Source organism: Gopherus flavomarginatus, chromosome 10, assembly GCF_025201925.1.
Source record: "Gopherus flavomarginatus isolate rGopFla2 chromosome 10, rGopFla2.mat.asm, whole genome shotgun sequence".
NCBI classification, from domain to species: domain Eukaryota; kingdom Metazoa; phylum Chordata; order Testudines; family Testudinidae; genus Gopherus; species Gopherus flavomarginatus.
Genome location: NC_066626.1, coordinates 65,005,972 through 65,023,418, shown reverse-complemented (window position 1 = coordinate 65,023,418; position 17,447 = coordinate 65,005,972). Strand labels below are relative to the sequence as shown.

General features: G+C 39.3%; 1 protein-coding gene across 1 annotated transcript in view; it reads right to left on the bottom strand.

Moving 5' to 3' along the window:
* The window catches only part of NCKAP5 (NCK associated protein 5), a 634,612-nt gene extending 619,615 nt beyond the window's left edge, over positions 1 to 14,997 (bottom strand). Inside the window, exon 1 of the mRNA XM_050915979.1 lies at positions 14,921 to 14,997. The gene's annotated coding sequence lies outside the window, so the exon portion shown is untranslated. The remainder of the gene's footprint in view (positions 1 to 14,920) is intronic.
* Between the last annotated feature and the right edge of the window lie 2,450 nt (positions 14,998 to 17,447).

The window sequence follows — 17,447 nt, the reverse complement described above, 5'->3', positions numbered from 1 at the left end:
CTACTTCTAGCAAGCGCTCAGTCTGACATTCTGACATTTACTGGAATTATCTACCCTCTGTTTTGCTTCCACTAGATTCTAAAAGGGGTTATGTACTGAAATGGGAATTCATTGGGATCTGGACATTTTACTCCCTTAGGCACGTTTGAAAATCCCAGCCTAATGTAATGTACTTTCAGGGCACAGGGAGAGAATTTTGCTTAAAGGGCCTTACTGATGTCAGTGGAAAGACTCCCATGGATTTCAATGGGCTTTGGATCAGACTCTAAGGACTACATGTCCTGTTGAAGTAATTGGAAAACTTCAATTCAATTAAATCAAGCTTTGAACCTAAAAGAGAAAAGGCAAGTTCTTTGGGGGACCATATTACAGAGCTATAGAACTAGCACATAAAGCAAAAGCAAAGGCCGCTATAAATTGCATTTGATAATAAACCAAGAGTTTCATTCAGAACACTTGAAATAATGCTTTCATCCTCCGGTAATATCAAAATTAGTCATGCTTCCAGCCAAAAGTGCTGTAAGTGTAAGAGATAGGTGATAATACTCAGGGTAGTTCTAGCTAAAGATTGTATGAGGCATTTGGAAAAATAAGAATTAAACTAATTGGTTTACTCTTGTCTATTTGAACTTTAATTACACAGCAGTTGTTGGATGGCAATGAAATTACAAGTCTTGAGATCCTTGAATCAACATTTTAAATCATACTTGAAGCCTCACATGGTTCTTATCAGTAAAAGAGGCTTTAAAATTTTTTCCTTACTCTTAACTTCTTCCCCTGTTTTTACACTGGATATCCTTGGCAAGTATACAATACCTTCTAAAATCATCACCTTAATATGCGCAATTCTCTGTGCTCTCGGAGCTTGCTGATCACTTAATGTCATAAACTTTAAGGTCAAAAGGAACCACTGGATCATTTAGGTCTTGTATACACTACAGACCTATAACAGTTTAACTACATCTCTCAGAGGTGTCAAAAATGCACTGACCTAACCCCCTGTGTAAACAGTACTTCTCTCGCCAACATAGCTACCACCTCTCGAGGAGCTGGATTTACTACACCAATGGGATAGCTCTCGCCTGTCGGCATATAGTGTCTTTATTAAAGTGCTGCCGTAGCACCGATGCAGTATTTTAAATGTAGACTTGAACTTAGTCTGATCTCCTATATAGCACAGGCCAACAACTCCTCCCAGCGCCCATACACTAAACCCAACAACCAAAATGAAAACAATATATTACAGCCTACCGGACATTAGACTATTATGTACCACAGACAGAGAATAGAAAGCGGCCAAGATACACCAGAGCTTGAGGCTCCCTCAGTGGCTGTGAAATAATTAAGTGAGATATACCCAGATGATCCTGGCAAGTCACTCGCACCCACATGCTGCACAGGAAGGCAAGTCCCCCCCACCCACTCCCACCCACCAAGGTCACTGCCAGTCTTACCTGGGGGAAAATTCCTTCCTGACCCCTGGCAATCAATTAGACCCTGAGCACATGAGCAAGAACCAGCCAGCCAAGCACCTGAGAGAGAGAGAGAGAGAATACTCTCTGCCACCAAAGAGCACTGGCCAACCCTCACAATGTACCATCTCCAGCCATGTGGCCAGCTGAAACCTTGAAGCATGCGCTTTAGAAACATAGAATATAAACCTGAAGTGAGCCCCAGGGCTGTTGAGGCCTGCCGCCTAGCATCACAAACAATCCTATCATACAATTGCACTCAGAACATTTGTCCAGCTCTCTTAAAACCAATTAAGTTATTTGCCCCCTATGACTCCTATGGTGAGGCTGTTCCAGAACGTCACCCTTCCAGTTGTTAGAAACCTTCTTCTAATTTCCAGCCCAAATTTGTTCATGGCCAGTTTATATCCATTTGTTCTTGTGCCAACATTGTCCTTTAGGTTAAATAGCTCTTCGCTGTCCCAGGCGTTTAACCCCTGGATATATTTATAGAGACCAGTCATATCCCCTCTCTGTCTCCTTTTCGCTAGACTAAGGAAGCCAAGCTCTTCCAGTCTCATCCCGTAAGATAGGCCCTCCTTTCCCCTCATCATCCTAATAGCTCTTCTCTGCATCTGTTCCAGTTTAAATTCATCTTTCCTGAACATAAGTGACCAGAATTGTACAAAATACTCCAAATAAGGTTTTACCAGTGCCTTGTACAATAGCATTAATACAGCTCTATCCCTACTAGAAATACCTCACCTAAAACATCTTAGGTTCACATTTGCCTTCTTCACAGTCGCATCACATTGGTGGTTCATAGTCATCCTATGATTGACCCACACACTCAGGTCTCTCTCCTCTTCTGTAACTTACAACTGATGAGCCCCCAGTATGTAGTAGGCATTCTTATTACTAGACCCTAACAACATAACTTTCCACTTTGTACTATTGATGTTTCATCCCAGTTTCTATCACTCCAGTCTTCAAAGTTATCCAGATCTTCTTGTATAAGGTACTGATCTTCCTCTATATTGACAATGCCTCCCAACCTAGTATCATCAGCAAATTTCATTAGCACACTCCTACTTTTTGTGTCAAGGTCGTTCATGAAAATATTGACTATGACTGGGCCTAGGACTGATTCTCAAGGAACTTCACTAATAAGCTCCCTCCATTCTGATAATTCACCTATCAGCACAACCTGTTGCCTTCTCACCTTTAGCCAATTCCTTATCCACCTTCCAATGCTGGTATTGATCCCCATCTTCCCTAATTTACCTAATAATTTCCCATTTGGCACTATGTCAAATGTTTTACTGAAATCCAAGAATATTAGATCTACTGCACTTCCCTTGTCTAAAAAAATCTGTTCTCAAAGAGGGAAATCTGGCATGATATACCTTTTGTAAACCAATATTGCATTGCATCCCCCTTTACTATTTACCTTTCTGAATTTAATTGTTCTTTCCTTCACAATTTGTTCTAAAACCCTGCATACTAGTGAGATCAGACTAATGGGTCTATAATTTTCCCCTTTCTTAAATACAGGTACGGTATTAGCTATTCTCCATTCATATGGTATTACCCCCAAATGGATAGATTTATTAAAAATCCTTGCTACTAGACTAGAAGTCTCATGGGCCAGGTCATTCAGCATTCTGGGGTGGAAGTGATCTGATCCCCCTGATCTGAGCGCATTAAGCCTTTTATGTTTTTCTTGCACCTCAAATGTGCTCATTTCCATTTCTTGATACACATTACCATCCACCATACTGTACCGGCATAGACTATTTCTGCTGTCCTTCTCTAATATCGAAGGCCAAGATTTCCAAAGCTGGATACCTAAAGTTGAGTTGAGTGGCCAGATTCAGAGGTGCTGAACACTCCCACCCTGCCATTGGCTTTAATGGGAGCTGTATGTGCACTGCAGTGCTGGGGAAAAAAAATAAATGTCAGGCTACTATATCCATATTTAGGCAACTAAATAGAAGTGGTTTGATTTTCAGAGCAACTGAACATTGTCTCTTCTTTCTCTTCCTCCTCCACCCCCCACATTGATTTTAACACAATGCCGTACATCTACATTATATGGTAGAGAAGATAATTAAAAATAAACCATGCAGCTTGAACTGCATTGATCACCTTCAGCATTTATTACTTGCTGTCAGTAACAAGAATAGTACAATCCGCAGCCGTGAAGTAAAGGCAAGACACCAGGGGAACAAAATAAATAAAAAAAAAGGAAAGAAAAAATATTCAGCTGAGCAAAGACACATCCACGCACTTTTTCTTGAGAGAGAGAGAGAGAGAGAGAGATAGAGAGATCACCAGCTTAGGAGATGCACTGCATTGTGATCAATCTGCCTGTGGTGCCTCTGATTGCATGTAGGTATGGTTGAAGACAAGAGAATAGAGCATTACTCACCAAGCTAGTCATTGCGTTAAACAAACAAGGACTGGCACAGCTGACTGCAAATAGGTCTATCAATGGCAATTAGCAGAGCAGACACACAAACAAAAAATGAGTGTGTTTAGCCGGAAAGTTGAATGGCTGTGCAAGAGTAGAGTCTATCTGACTCAGAGCTGTCATTCACATGCCAACATTTCTAATCTTTTTATTTTCTCAGGTAAGCTTAACACTCACAGTGTTCATCACTGTTCATTCACAGCCATCTCAGTGAGTTATGGCTTTTTGCTTGGAGATTTCCAGAATCTTGCTCCACAGAAGCAAACACTCCCTGGACACCACAGCAGTAAAGCTGATCTCATCAGCAAGGAAGAACTTATGGTCCAAACCACTGCAATCAAGACAGTCTGAATAATACACACCTGTAAAGGTTGGGTTGCCATCTGAACCTAGAAAAGGTTCTTCTTGTTCAGTCCATTAAAAGTCTCCCTCACTTTATAGACAGAGCCCTTAGAATTCATAGATATGAAGCTTTCTGCTACTCATGTAAAGCTGTCATGCAAGATTATTTTCAGCATAATATTTACAAAATAAATAATTGGAAGTTTACTGGTGGGGGATTTCACTTTGGATTGCCAAAAGAACTCAGTTTAATTGTTTATAGTAGAAAATAAATGTTATCAAAGTTCATGGAGAAAGTGTTATCTACATTTCTAAACAAAAAACAAAACAAAAAGGCCTCCATTATATTCCAGGAATGCATTTCTGGCACAGAAAATAGAAGTTTGTACACAATGTCTTTTTATAGATTGGTCAGGGAGAAAAGGATTGCATTGACTGGCGGCAAAATGTAGCGATTTTTGCAGAAGAATTAGAAGTGACATCAATTTTCATGACATCTGAGAAGAATAGAATTTATCTTATTGAAAGAATTCCATCTTTTTCCACTCTAGTTAGTTTGGTTATGGAGACAAACTTTCCCATTGTTTATTATCTGGCAAGTTGTATGACTGGTAGCTATATTTAAAAATATATATGAAAGAGTGTCTCAAAAATCTCAAATATTTTTTTCTGAATAATTATTGAACGGTTGTCTCTCTAAAGCAGGGCACGCAAACTATCCAACTGAGCTTTATTGTTAGCATTTGAAAGGATTTGAAGGCTGCACCTAAACAACACATAAAGCAGCTTGTGAAGACAAGTCAAAATATGTAATATTCTGTCTCAGCAGTTCCCAGACTGCAGTCCAACAACTATCCAAAAAGCCCTTCTTGGTGGCCATCCAACAGTGGTCCAAAGAGCCCTTCTTGGTGGCCAACAGAACTGTCTTTTTTAAATAACAAGTATTGGCGCATTGGAGGATGAGAATCATCTATGAGAATCTGTCTAATGAAGTGGTTTGCAGAACACAAAGTGTATAGAATCCCTGATCCAAAAAGCCAATATGTTTGGACAAAGATGGAATATTCTTTATTGGATCCTGTAGGAGACTCCATTGGTTCTCATCTTCCATGTTATTAAATAAGGTCAGCTTTGGACTACACTGGTAGAAGTTCTGGGGAATATACCTGCTCAGTGGGACACTGAAGCTATGCCAAATATTTAGAAAAATACTCTTCACTCAGTAACAAGAATTTATATTCAACTCTTACTAATACCAATGGAATTTATGCAGCTAAAACCTCATGCCACAATCTGGATTTTGTTTATCGTGGTTTGTCAATACAGCATTTTCCTCATTAATCTAAGTGAATCAAAAATGGGGTTCCAGGAAGTTTTGCCATTAACTTTAGGGGGAACAGGAAAAAAAAACACATTATGAAGGTGGTGAGCTAATTCAAACTGATGTCACATTGTCAGTAAGATACTATATAGTGACATGGGTCAGAAAAGTGATGATTTGGGCCCACCCCTGAAAACCCTTCCTCATGTGGGTAGATCCATTCACTTCACTGGGACTACTTGTATGCATAAGAACCCAATCCTGCAAGACCTCTGTTTGTATCATTCCAAACAAATAATTGCTTCAAAAGCATTATATTTTACAGGTCAAGCGGTTCTAATATACGCCGTACATAATTCTCTGGCAGGACATCCAGTCAGAAATATTATCACAGAAGATTCCTCCAATGTTTTTCAGTGAAAAGACTTGCTTAAAAGAGTCACATAAAATTACACATCTAATCCAGAAGAGTGGCTCATTTCTTTGCAATATAGGCTTACTTTTTATAATAAAGAATGTTATGAAAAATCAGCACTGCTCAATATGCATTTTGATGGAGTGATGGCAAGTTACACCAACTGAGGATGTAGCCCTTATTTTTAAACCTTATCCAAATATTCAGTTGTAATATTATTAATAATTTTTCTGTCAATTTTTCTATACTGGATGCAGTACAACAGTAGGTACTGTGTTTATACAACTCTATATTTACAGAAGAGTTTGGGCTTTATACACATTTTCTTCATAATAAAGGATACCAAAATGGCACTATCTATTGATCTATGCAGGTAATTTTCTGGCCTCATCACCATAATATCTCAGCACCTTTGCTTTGCAAAAAGATATTAGGTGATAGTAGTACAGGGAGTGTCCAACAACCATGTGTTCTCAGCAATAGATCTCACAAGAGTTTGGTTCTCAAAACTCATTTTGTTGACAGGGTGATCTTCAGCCAAGTGCTATGGGGTATTTTGTTTCTTCAGTAAGTATCCACTCAGATTGGCATTAGTTTTGAATCTGTGGTGAAATCCTGGCCTCACTGAAGTCAATGGGATTAACACACCCAGTCCTGAAAGTTCTGATAATTTTCCTCCAAAACTGAAAGCATAAATCTCTTCTCAATGGTGAAATTAATCCCAATAAAGAGGGCCTTTTGCATTACTTAATCACTTACCGGGTGGTGTAAGTAGGAATTTCATGATGCAAAATCAGTTATAAATAAGATGCAAATGCCAGACGGAATGAACATTTTTTCTTTAAAGAAGTGCTTGACAGCGCATATTAACGGCCCTGATTATTTAAACTTCTGTAAGGGTTTCATGGTCCACCACTTTTGGCTTGACCGGTTTAATCAGAGGCATACAACTATACCCAGCATGCAACTAGCATTCCCTTCTTGAAATTCTTATTTTGGAAAGCAAAGGTCTTTACAGAGCAATTTCCATGAATCTTATCTAAAAGAAAAAAATCTGCCCAACTGTCAAAAGACAAGATCACTCTCATCTTTTTAAAAAGATCCAGGACAACTTCTGTCACCTTGATAGAAAAGATTAGTTAAGAGCCTTCATAACCAGAGGAAGGATTGTTCTGTGGTTATTAAGACATTGGACTAGAGCTCAGAAGATCTGGGTTTGGTATCTGGCGCTGCCACTGCTTCCCTGTGACACCCTGTGCAAATCAATTGTCCGCATTTCCGTTCACCATCTGGTAATTGCAAAAATGCTCCTTTTCTGAGCACCTTTTGCCCATTTTGTCTATTTCAACTGTAAGTTCTTTAGGACAGGGACTATCTATAACTATGGATCAGATTCCAATTCCCTTCCACCAGGTGTAGTGGTGCTCCTGGAATGAACAGGACTATTTAAGGAGTGAGTTACTAATTGAGGGAGAGTATCAGAATGTGGTCCTGTGTGTCTGTACAGGGCCTACTGAATGCCCCCTCTCCCCCCACAAAAAAAGGAACAACAATCTCTGTGGCTTGAGTCAGACACTCTAATATTAACTGAGTAGTACCTTATTTCTCAGATAGTCCCATTAAAACCAGAGGGGCAGATCTTCAGATTATGAAAATTGTCATTGTTCCGCTGAAGTTCAATCACTGATTTTAATACAGTGATGACAATTTACACCCCCTGAGGATCTGCCCCAGTGAGTCTATTTGAAGACAAAAGCATTACCCAAAGTGAGTAAGGTGAGCTCTAAATTAAAAGTATAAAAATGGCAAATATTGTGGGAGGCTCACATTTGTTCTGTGATTTTTTTTTAATTTGGTGCATAAGGAAGCTGTTTTGTACAATCACTAGTGGAATGTCATGTTAAACAGACTGTTGTGTGGCTGAAGGGTAGGGCCAGCATCACTTTCAGTAGGTCCCAGTTTTACCAATAAAGAAATTGTTTCTTCAATCAGGGTACAACTATGTAAAACTCTCAGGAGGCAGAGGAAAGGGTTGCCTCTTGTTCACAATTCTCTATAGGCGGATGGAAATGGTATGTTGAAGAATGAGGCCGCAAGGAAATTATAGCCCCTCAGATTGGTGTGTTCTTGAAGAACTTCTAGTGGAGACCTGTAATGGTGGGTACTTCTACCAAGATCCTTTTCTACTACATGAGACCCATGCACAGTCCTTGTGTTACACAAAGCCATGACATGTCAGATCTAGCCTACATATTTTTCCCCTCTGTCTCCTTTTAATAAACAAAGAACTCATTTACAGACACTTAGTTTCAAAATTACTCACCTATGGTTCCTGCTCATGCTTTCCTGAGCAGCCAGGTAGGGTGCAGGACGATTTGCTGCTTTCTGCTCTCTTATAGTTCTACGGTTCAGAGCTACAGCCAATAAAATATCCACTCAATTGTTACTCTTAATCGTGATACCTTATGTCTGCACTGCACATTTCTTGCCAGAGAATCATAAAGCACTTTAAAACACACACTTTATATACCGCTGTATATACATGACCCCATATACCACACTCAGTTGCAGGGAAGTGTATCTCACCCTGAATCACAAACACTATTACTTTTAGCATCCTAAATAATCCTTGGAACCTCTCATTACAGGCCACGCCAATCCCAATTTAGATTGTGAGATCAGGTATGATTACAACACAAAACAATATTGCTACAAGCTTTTTTAAACCATGAAATCCCATGCACTGGACTTTAAAATACCTGTGATGTAGATACACATTCAAAAACTAGAACCTAACCCTTATTTAAAAACCATTGTACATTGTTTTCTATATACAAATGATAAAATTAGCAGAATACAGAAGAGACTAAACAGTGCTGGCACATTTCACCATAGCAGTAACGTGAGTAACTCTTAAAAGCTAGTCTGTATAAACCAAGGCTACATCTATTCTTGGAACTAGTGATGTGATTCCCAGCTTGAGTAGACATAACATTAGCTCTCTTTGAGCTGAAAGGCTAATAAAATAGTAGCATAGCCACAGCAGCACAGGCAGTGGCAAGCAGTGTTATGGCCTAAACACTTGCCAGGCCCTATGAGTATGTTCTCAGAGCAAATAGCCTATGCTGCCACTTGCCACTATCTATACTACTATGGCTACACTACTATTCTAGCACGCTAGCTCAAGCATACCTCATCAAGCTGGGGATCACACCCTCAGCTCCATGTGCAGATGCAGCTCAAGGCTAACAGCTTCTGCTCCTTATACTTTGCTATCACATAAAGTGGTCACACAGGTTAAGAGTATTGTTACTGGAAGAGCACACAATGTCGATAACACATTTTGTTCCTTGTTCCAACAACCAAGTATTGCTGTTTGCAATGGGTCAGCTTGTGGCCTGGCCTTATGCAGCCTTAGAAGAGTGATAAGACTCCATGTACACACATTTCCCTGTATTATGTTCCTACATCTCAGCTACAGCTATATGGGGGGAAAGCAGGGGTGGCATTCCCTCCCATGGAGGTGGGAAGGTAATGAGCAATAAACAGATGACTCTTTGCCTCTTCCCCATTAACAAACTGGCTAGCATAGCTAGGCTGTCATGGGTAAGGGGATGGAAAGAAAATAATTTGGTAAGGGTCAGTAGCAGATTACTTCCCCACTAAGAACATGGGGTAGAGGGTACCAGTTCTTTGCTGGGGCTCCTTCTGGGGCAGTACAGCTACAGCCATGACTTAGATCAGAGGTGGCCAAACTTACTGACCCTCTGAGCAAGACAAGCACAACCTGCCCTGTGGGGTGGTGCCTACTGGGGCTAGGGGCTAAAGCCTGAGGGAAGCAAAGCTCACAGTAATGTGGCCAGTTGCAAGATCTAGTGTGGGATAAAGTGACAAACACAACGTTCATGTGGGTTACTGCGGAAGCAGCAATTTTAAAACGATTCTGTATCCCTATTTCTTGGTTCCCGCCACAGAGAAAGGAAAAGCTTTTTGGCTTTGAGTAGGAAAATAACAATGGTAGTGTGGGCAGGGCACACATAGTAAAAACAGCGATTCCATTAAAGCATGAGTATCATTTAGCAAACCACAGTAATGTGCACTGGTTGCCAAAGCATTTCACATTCCTTTCATTGAAAGGCCCTCTCGTATACCAGTGTCCGTTACTGCTACTGGAAAATACTGAAATTCCAGTACACCTGTATTATTTAAACCACAATATGTTCTTGTGTAGACAAGCCCTTTGTATCTCACTGTGATTCCATACACAATTTGCTCCATTTAAAAGTAAAAATATATTTTTCCAAACTTCTGGAAAAAACATCCTTGATATGAAAAGCAAGCTGGGTTCTTTCCTTGTTCCTCAGATCTACCAGTAGTAAAGGTTCTATAGGTCAAATTATGCTGCCATTCACACCTAGGCTCTGCTACTCCTGTCCTCAGTAAGATTGCACAGGTGTAAATGAGGGCACATTTTGGCATGCAGGGAAATATAATTGATTATGTGTGAACAGGACATAGTTTTATCTCACAGTTATGTTGGTTCCTTAGTGATAATACACGTGCTACTAGAGTCTGAATTTCTGACTTAATACCACATGGGGAACAGGCCTAGACAAAGGAGGTAACATTTCTTCTAGCCATTTTTCAGAGTAGAACTGCATTTCAAATTGTTTGTATTTCCAGAGCAGGCCATGCGCTCATTGGTTCCCTGAATTTGAAATGGAGAGTGCCTTACCTTTATAACTTCTACCACAACCTCTATGTTAAGCTTTGGAGTTCTTGGTTCATCTCTTTGTTCTACTGGGTAGTGTTTAAAAACTGTCTGTTTTTAATTATTATACATAAGGCTGAAGTAAACTTAGAAGGGCCATGACTGAGTGAAGTTATGGTTTGGCCAATCAGCACTGTCCACCACAGTGAGGTCATTCTTAGAAGAAATATCATAGGCTAGGTAGTCATCCAACCTGCTGTCCCGTGGGCTTATAGCTGACCCACCTCAACTCCCCGACTTTTAGAGGAAACACTGAGTGAGTTCCTAAGTTTCAGTGATTCAGTAACATCTACAAGGTGCTACTAGCCACAGTGTCCTAATAGAACAACTGGAAAAATATGGGAGGATCTGAAGCAGCTACAAAAATTCAGTAAATTCAGCAGGATTGTCAGGGGTCTCTTCTCCATGAAACCAAGAGGTACTCAAGTCTAAAATGCTCAGCTTACAAGAAAAATGTTGGATACATCAATGTGTCTATTATATCTTAGTACTGGTGTATAACTAAGGTGATCTATGCACATAATCTATCTTTATGAGATGATATATCTTAGCCATGCTGTAAGTGAAATTCACATCCATAAGTTTTTCTAGCGATCTTTCACTCTAGAACGTACAATACAGCAGTTGCACTTTGTTTCAATTCTGAGTTTCCAGAAGTATCGAATTCTCAGGGATTAAGCTTTTGTTACAAAGTAGAATTTTGCCATCTTTCACCAAACATCACAGATTTTCACACCTTTGCTTTAGAAAAAAAATACAGCAAAACCTGGAAAATTATGGTGAGAAATTTTACTCTAATAGTTTTTCTGCCCTGAAATTTCCTGATAAATAACAGAATCCTAAGCAACTAAAGAAAGTAAACAAAAGTCCATTAAAAAATATCAAAATTTATTCCAAGTTAATATACCATCTTCTGGGTCTCCCATTTCATCTCAGTTTATTTGTTTCTGGCTTTGAGCCTATAAGTGTATGGACCTTCTGCATGAGTCATCTACAGGGTTTTGAACCTGGGACATTCAACACTAAAAGCATATGCTTTGCTCACTAGTGCTAAAGAAGCAACTCTATTAACTGCTAGCAGTTAAGGTGAAATCCTCCCTCACCAAAGTTAATGGGTGTTTTGCCACTGACTTCAGATGGGTCATGCTTTCACCCTTATCCTCTAACATGGACCAGCCATTAGAAGGGGATATGACACCCATAGTGCATTGTTTTACATAAGGTCTTTGGTGCAGGGTCTGTTTATCTGTGTGCTGTACAGCATCAAGAATATTGTCAGCACTGAAATACTAAACAGATGATAAAATAAAATAACTCTTGATTCTGAATAATGTTTTCCTTTTCATTATTATGAAAAGCAGTGCATCTGTCCTGCTGCAGCGTGACCGTTTTTTCATAGCTCTAGTCTTTTGATGAAGGAAAGGAGGATATCTTCACACCTGAGGGCTTTCATGTTTGGTCTGTCAAAGACATGAAGAAGTAGTGGCTGCAGCAGCAGCAGAGTAATACATACACTACTGCACAGGGGAGGGAGCATAAGCTCCAGAAAAGAGTAAGATCATATCTGCCTGCTATTATAAATATAAGACCTGATTCCACCATCCAAACTCCTATTGGAGTCGGACCAAGTTTGAGGTGCAGGATCAATACTAGCATCTACCAGCCTCTGCTTCTCCTCCTGCTCTGTGTCGGTCTTGTGTATTAACATGGTGCCAGTCATAACTCCGTAGTTACGGATGAGCTGTGTTTTTCATGTAAGGCAGGGTTTCAGCTCCTTAGTTGTGCACAAAGATACAACTGCATCCCCCTCAAACTTACAACTCTGAGTTCAGAATGAGATTAGACTGTAAGCTCTTCAGGGCAGGGGCTGGCTCGCACTTTGTATTTGAACAGTACATAGTACAATGGGGCTCTGATCTCTGATACTAATACCAGGGCCAACGGCTAATATAATACGAAGATAGAGCAGAGAATGTAAAAGTAGCAATAGATCTCTCTTGCCTGTTTGTCTCAACACTGTCTAACCAACTTTTTCTTTTTTCCCCTTGAAAGAACAGATATAGTGTACAGAATGAAAGCCAGAGACACCAATCATTCCATGCATGTAAGCAAAGTTTACAGAAAAGTCCAGAAAAACATTTTTATAGAAAGGGCTAAATTCAGTTCTTGGTTTACATTAACTGGATCAAGCCTCTTTGTTTGGGACAAATTCTCAGTTTGAAACAAGTCTTTTCTGAGACTCCTGGTAAAGAGAAAAATGACAATCCAAGTGTCAGAGAAATTAACCCAATTTTCAGACATCCATGTACTAGCTTCTTGGCATCTTTTCCTACTATCCTTCATAACCCCCTAAAAAGTAGATTTTTCTATTTGTCCTTTAACAATAATCATAATCATATTTAGCATCTCAGTGGACTCTAGAAAGGCGGGTAAATATGGAAGATGGCAATATGAAAGTAGCTTTTGCTGTGGTATTAGAGATCTGGGTATGTTGGTACTATCAGGGATGGTGGGTTGTTGTTTTTTAAAACGAGTTGCTGACCCATTTTCCCACCTATCCTTCCATCTTTCTCAAGGCTTTTCAATTGCATTTTATCTTCAAAAAGACTTTCACTCAATCCTGCAAAGACTTGTCTAAAGATAAACATGTGCACTAGTCTTTGCAGGATTTGGGGCCTTCTGGGTTTTTTTATATGTATATATTTCTGTATCTCACCATAGCCTATAGTAAATATTATTTACACCTAGTCTTTGAACCCCAATTCTGTAGTAGTTATTAATGATGTGCTGTACCTAGCCAAATAAATAGTTCCATCCACTTCAATGAGACCAGTTTAATGAGTAAAGCTTGCAAAATCAAGGCCCTTAATGTAGGGAATTTTAATATACATTTCTTGAATTTGCTAGTTTTTTACTTCACCAGACATTTTCATATGATAGCTGAACTCATACATTGAAGTTTGTTGCAAAATACATTTAAACGATTATTCTATAGACTAACCAGCATTTATTTTGTCAGTAGGCACATGAAGCTTTTCTTAAAGTCTCAGCTTGGCATATGCTCAGTGCTACTTGCACATTAACAAGGCACATTTAACAAATCCCTATTGCTGAAATATGATCCCATACCACGAAATGTGCAAGATTCTTTGCTCACAGTTAGCAAAAGTGAAGCCAAAGAGTACGGACCATAATGTGTTGAAATAGCAATCATCAGTCTGGAATTTAAAGTGCTGAGATGAAATGATGAGTATAAACCAGTGGTTCTCAAACTATTGTACCGGTGACCTCTTTCATATAACAAGTCTCTGAGTGCAACCCCCCTTACAAATTAAAAACACGTGTTTATATATTTAACACCATTAGAAATGCTGGAGGTAAAGCGGGGTTTGGGGTGGAGGCTGACAGCTCACGACCCCCCATATAATAACCTCACAACCCCCGAGGGGTCCTGACCCCCAGTTCAAGAACCCCGGTATAAAGCAATACTGTCTTCAAGTCCTTGCAGACATTCATATTTACAGTGCACCAGACTGTAATAAATGAAATCAGATATGATTTATAAAGATTTACACATTTTAAATAGTGTAATATACACTTTTCATTAATGCAACTTCAGCTGTTTCTTTTAAAATACCAGAAAAGATGAAAACGATAGTCTCAGATAAAACAACTACTTAAAGTTGAAAGAAAGAGCAGGCGACACATTTTTAGAAGTCCTTGGTTTGTATTTAAATACTAGAATGACAACAATCAATTAGATAGCAGAGAGAATAACTTTTCAAAAGTATCATACATGCAGCAAATTCTGAAATCCCCCTATTGACACAACTAGACAAAATACAGCTGGGAACTTGTCAGGAAAGTCCCAGACATTAAACTATAAATGTATATTAAAGATGTCTGTAAAGATTCAAGCACCTATCGGACACTGAAACAGTACTGAGAAAAAGATACAGTATGTAACACTAATGCTGTTGGTACATAGTTACTGGGTAACATCTTCTGTCTATTTACACATGCTGTCACACAGCTTCCTCCCAAATCAGAGGATTAAATCAAAAGTGCTAATAGCACCTTTCAGTGTGCTAACTGTAAGATCTTTTTTTTATAATAAGATTTAAAACAAACAAAAATCTGTCCTTACCTACAAGGCAAAGCAGAAATGGACGGTCAATGTTTTCATTTTACCAAACTCAGTATTTTCTCTTTCATTTGGTAAATGTTATAACATTATTGAGGACAAAAAATGTCTGAGGTTCTCAGATCTTCCTTCAGAGTTTTAATCATTGGCTTCTCAAGAATGGGTTTAACAAATACCACTGTGTTCTGTCAATATTTGTATGCAGCACCACATAGGGCAAGCTGCCAAACTTACATGGTTTAAAGAGCCAGGAGTAGAAAACTGACACCCTAACAAACACACTCCCTTCTTTGTCTCTTTTAAGGTAGTGCTAAAAGTGTCATCTTTGCTTCTGACTGGAGCTAGGAGAGCTCTTTGTTTGGTTTCTCCACTTCTACAAAAATGCATTATTTAATAATCGTGTTAGCCAAACTTGGGGATTTTATCTCATTGCCCTAAAGTTTCTTGCACAATTGTAGGTCTTTTGCTTTCCACCAGCTGCACTTTAAATGTATTTTAATTGGCTGGAATTTAGAAAGAATCCATTTGGCAGTAATTTGCATTTGAAGCACGCCCATAGCAGCTGAAACAGGCCCCAGAAGCAGCCCAATTACTTCATCAAAAGATGTCGTTTGAATACCATTGACTCCTACATAACTACAGTGAACTCTATTATATAAATGTGAAGATGTAATTAATAATTTTCTGTTAAAGGTCTTAATTAATCTGGAAGCAAAAAAAATCTGGTCTGGAAACAAATTTATTTAAAATTTCAAGAGGTGCTATGATTAGATGTTTAGAGACTGACTGTCTCCTCATTTTTAAGTTCTTTTGTGAGTCGTTTGTGCAGTTCTGTGCATATTTATGGTCAAACAAGACTTACTAATTTGAATTTCAGTATGAAATACTCCAGTACCTAGTGTGTAAGATACTATAGAATACAAGTCTATAGTAAAAAACAAAAGTTTGAGGCTACATTAGTGTTAATATTTGCTTATTTTTCTCCTTTTCTTTTGTTTTGTTATCTAAGAGGTTAAGTGTGTACATAATAAATAGACTTTGCAGTTTTATTTAAATTAGTAAGTTCATCCCATATCTAATTGTGCAGCGTGTATTTTCTAATTCTGTAATATAGAGATATAAGGGCTCACAGCACCATGGAAAAATGGGAAGACATTAAAAACCTACAAGAATTCACACAGTAAAATACAATATTTAGAATTAATGTAGAAACATTAACAAGTCAGATTTAAAAGCACTGAGACACTTCCAAGCTGTGTCTGACCGAACGCATGGCATGAGAAACCCAGTGTTCTGCAACCTAGGAAAGCTCCTATGAAGTTGTAACCACTAAAGAGTTAGCTTATCATTGATGTATCAGTAAGAATGAAGGAGCAAAAGAAAAGAGGATTATTCTTGAGCAGGAATACAATGAAGGCTGTTTAAAGGTAAACAGTTCTCAGAGGAATGATGACAATACTTGCCACCTGCAGCGTTTCAAGAGCACCATCTGAAAAGGAGGACTAATTATCCTAACCATGAGTTACATGGTTTCATAATTTGACTCCATGCAACATTTTTGTGCACCTTGTACTCTAAACCTGTAAGGACAGAGAGCCTTGGCCTGCCAGCCGTCAATGCCCTGAACTTTTATGGAATTCAATGGAAGTACCACATTCAAAAGGCATGTAGAATTGAGCCCTTAATGATATTACAAATATTGTGGCTCTACCCTGGCCCCCTCCTAGTCCCCACAAAAAGAAGTATACATTAGGGAGGCTTAGCCAAGTAAGCTGCAGCCCATCTATTCTGGGCTGGTTGACAACTCCTATCTAGGTGATTACACAGCGCTCATCATCGTAGTATCTGAGTGCATCATGATTGCTGACGTATTTTACCCTCACAGCCTGTCTGTGAAGAAGGAAATAGTTTTTTGTTTGTTTTGTTTTCATAAAGCCAAAAGGCAGATGAGCCACAAGGCAGATTAAGTGACTTGCTTAAGGTTAAAGCATGTGTGTGATGAAGCTGGGACTTGAAACCAGACCTTCCTAAGTCCCAGTGTAACCCACAGACCTCCTGGTCTTTGGGTGTTTTGTCCCAGCTAGTGGCACTGAGACCACTTACAGAGAGATTAATGAGTCTGCTCTACAGCCTTAACTAAGAGCCAGTTGGCTCATACACTTAGTTCCAGTGGTCCTAGGTTCCATCCTGACAACTGGGGTTTGACAGCATTACAATTGGGGCTCATTGAGGATTTCAACTGGGAAGTCTCTGAAGCTTGGGATGTGCTTCCTCAGCTAGGAGAAGTATGTAACTTCTCCAGCCTTTGCTAACAACCACTTGGCTTTTAGCTCATGCACTAAGCTCCAGAGACCCCAGATTCAATCCTACCCAACAACAACCGGGGTCTCTCGGCGTTAAACCAGCACATTACTTTATCCATCACACTAAGCCTCTGTTTCTACCAGAACATGCCTTAGAGCAGTGCTAAGCCTGGTCTCACTTATGACTGGCAAGGACTAGGTAAGATCATTCAACATTCTGAAAACAC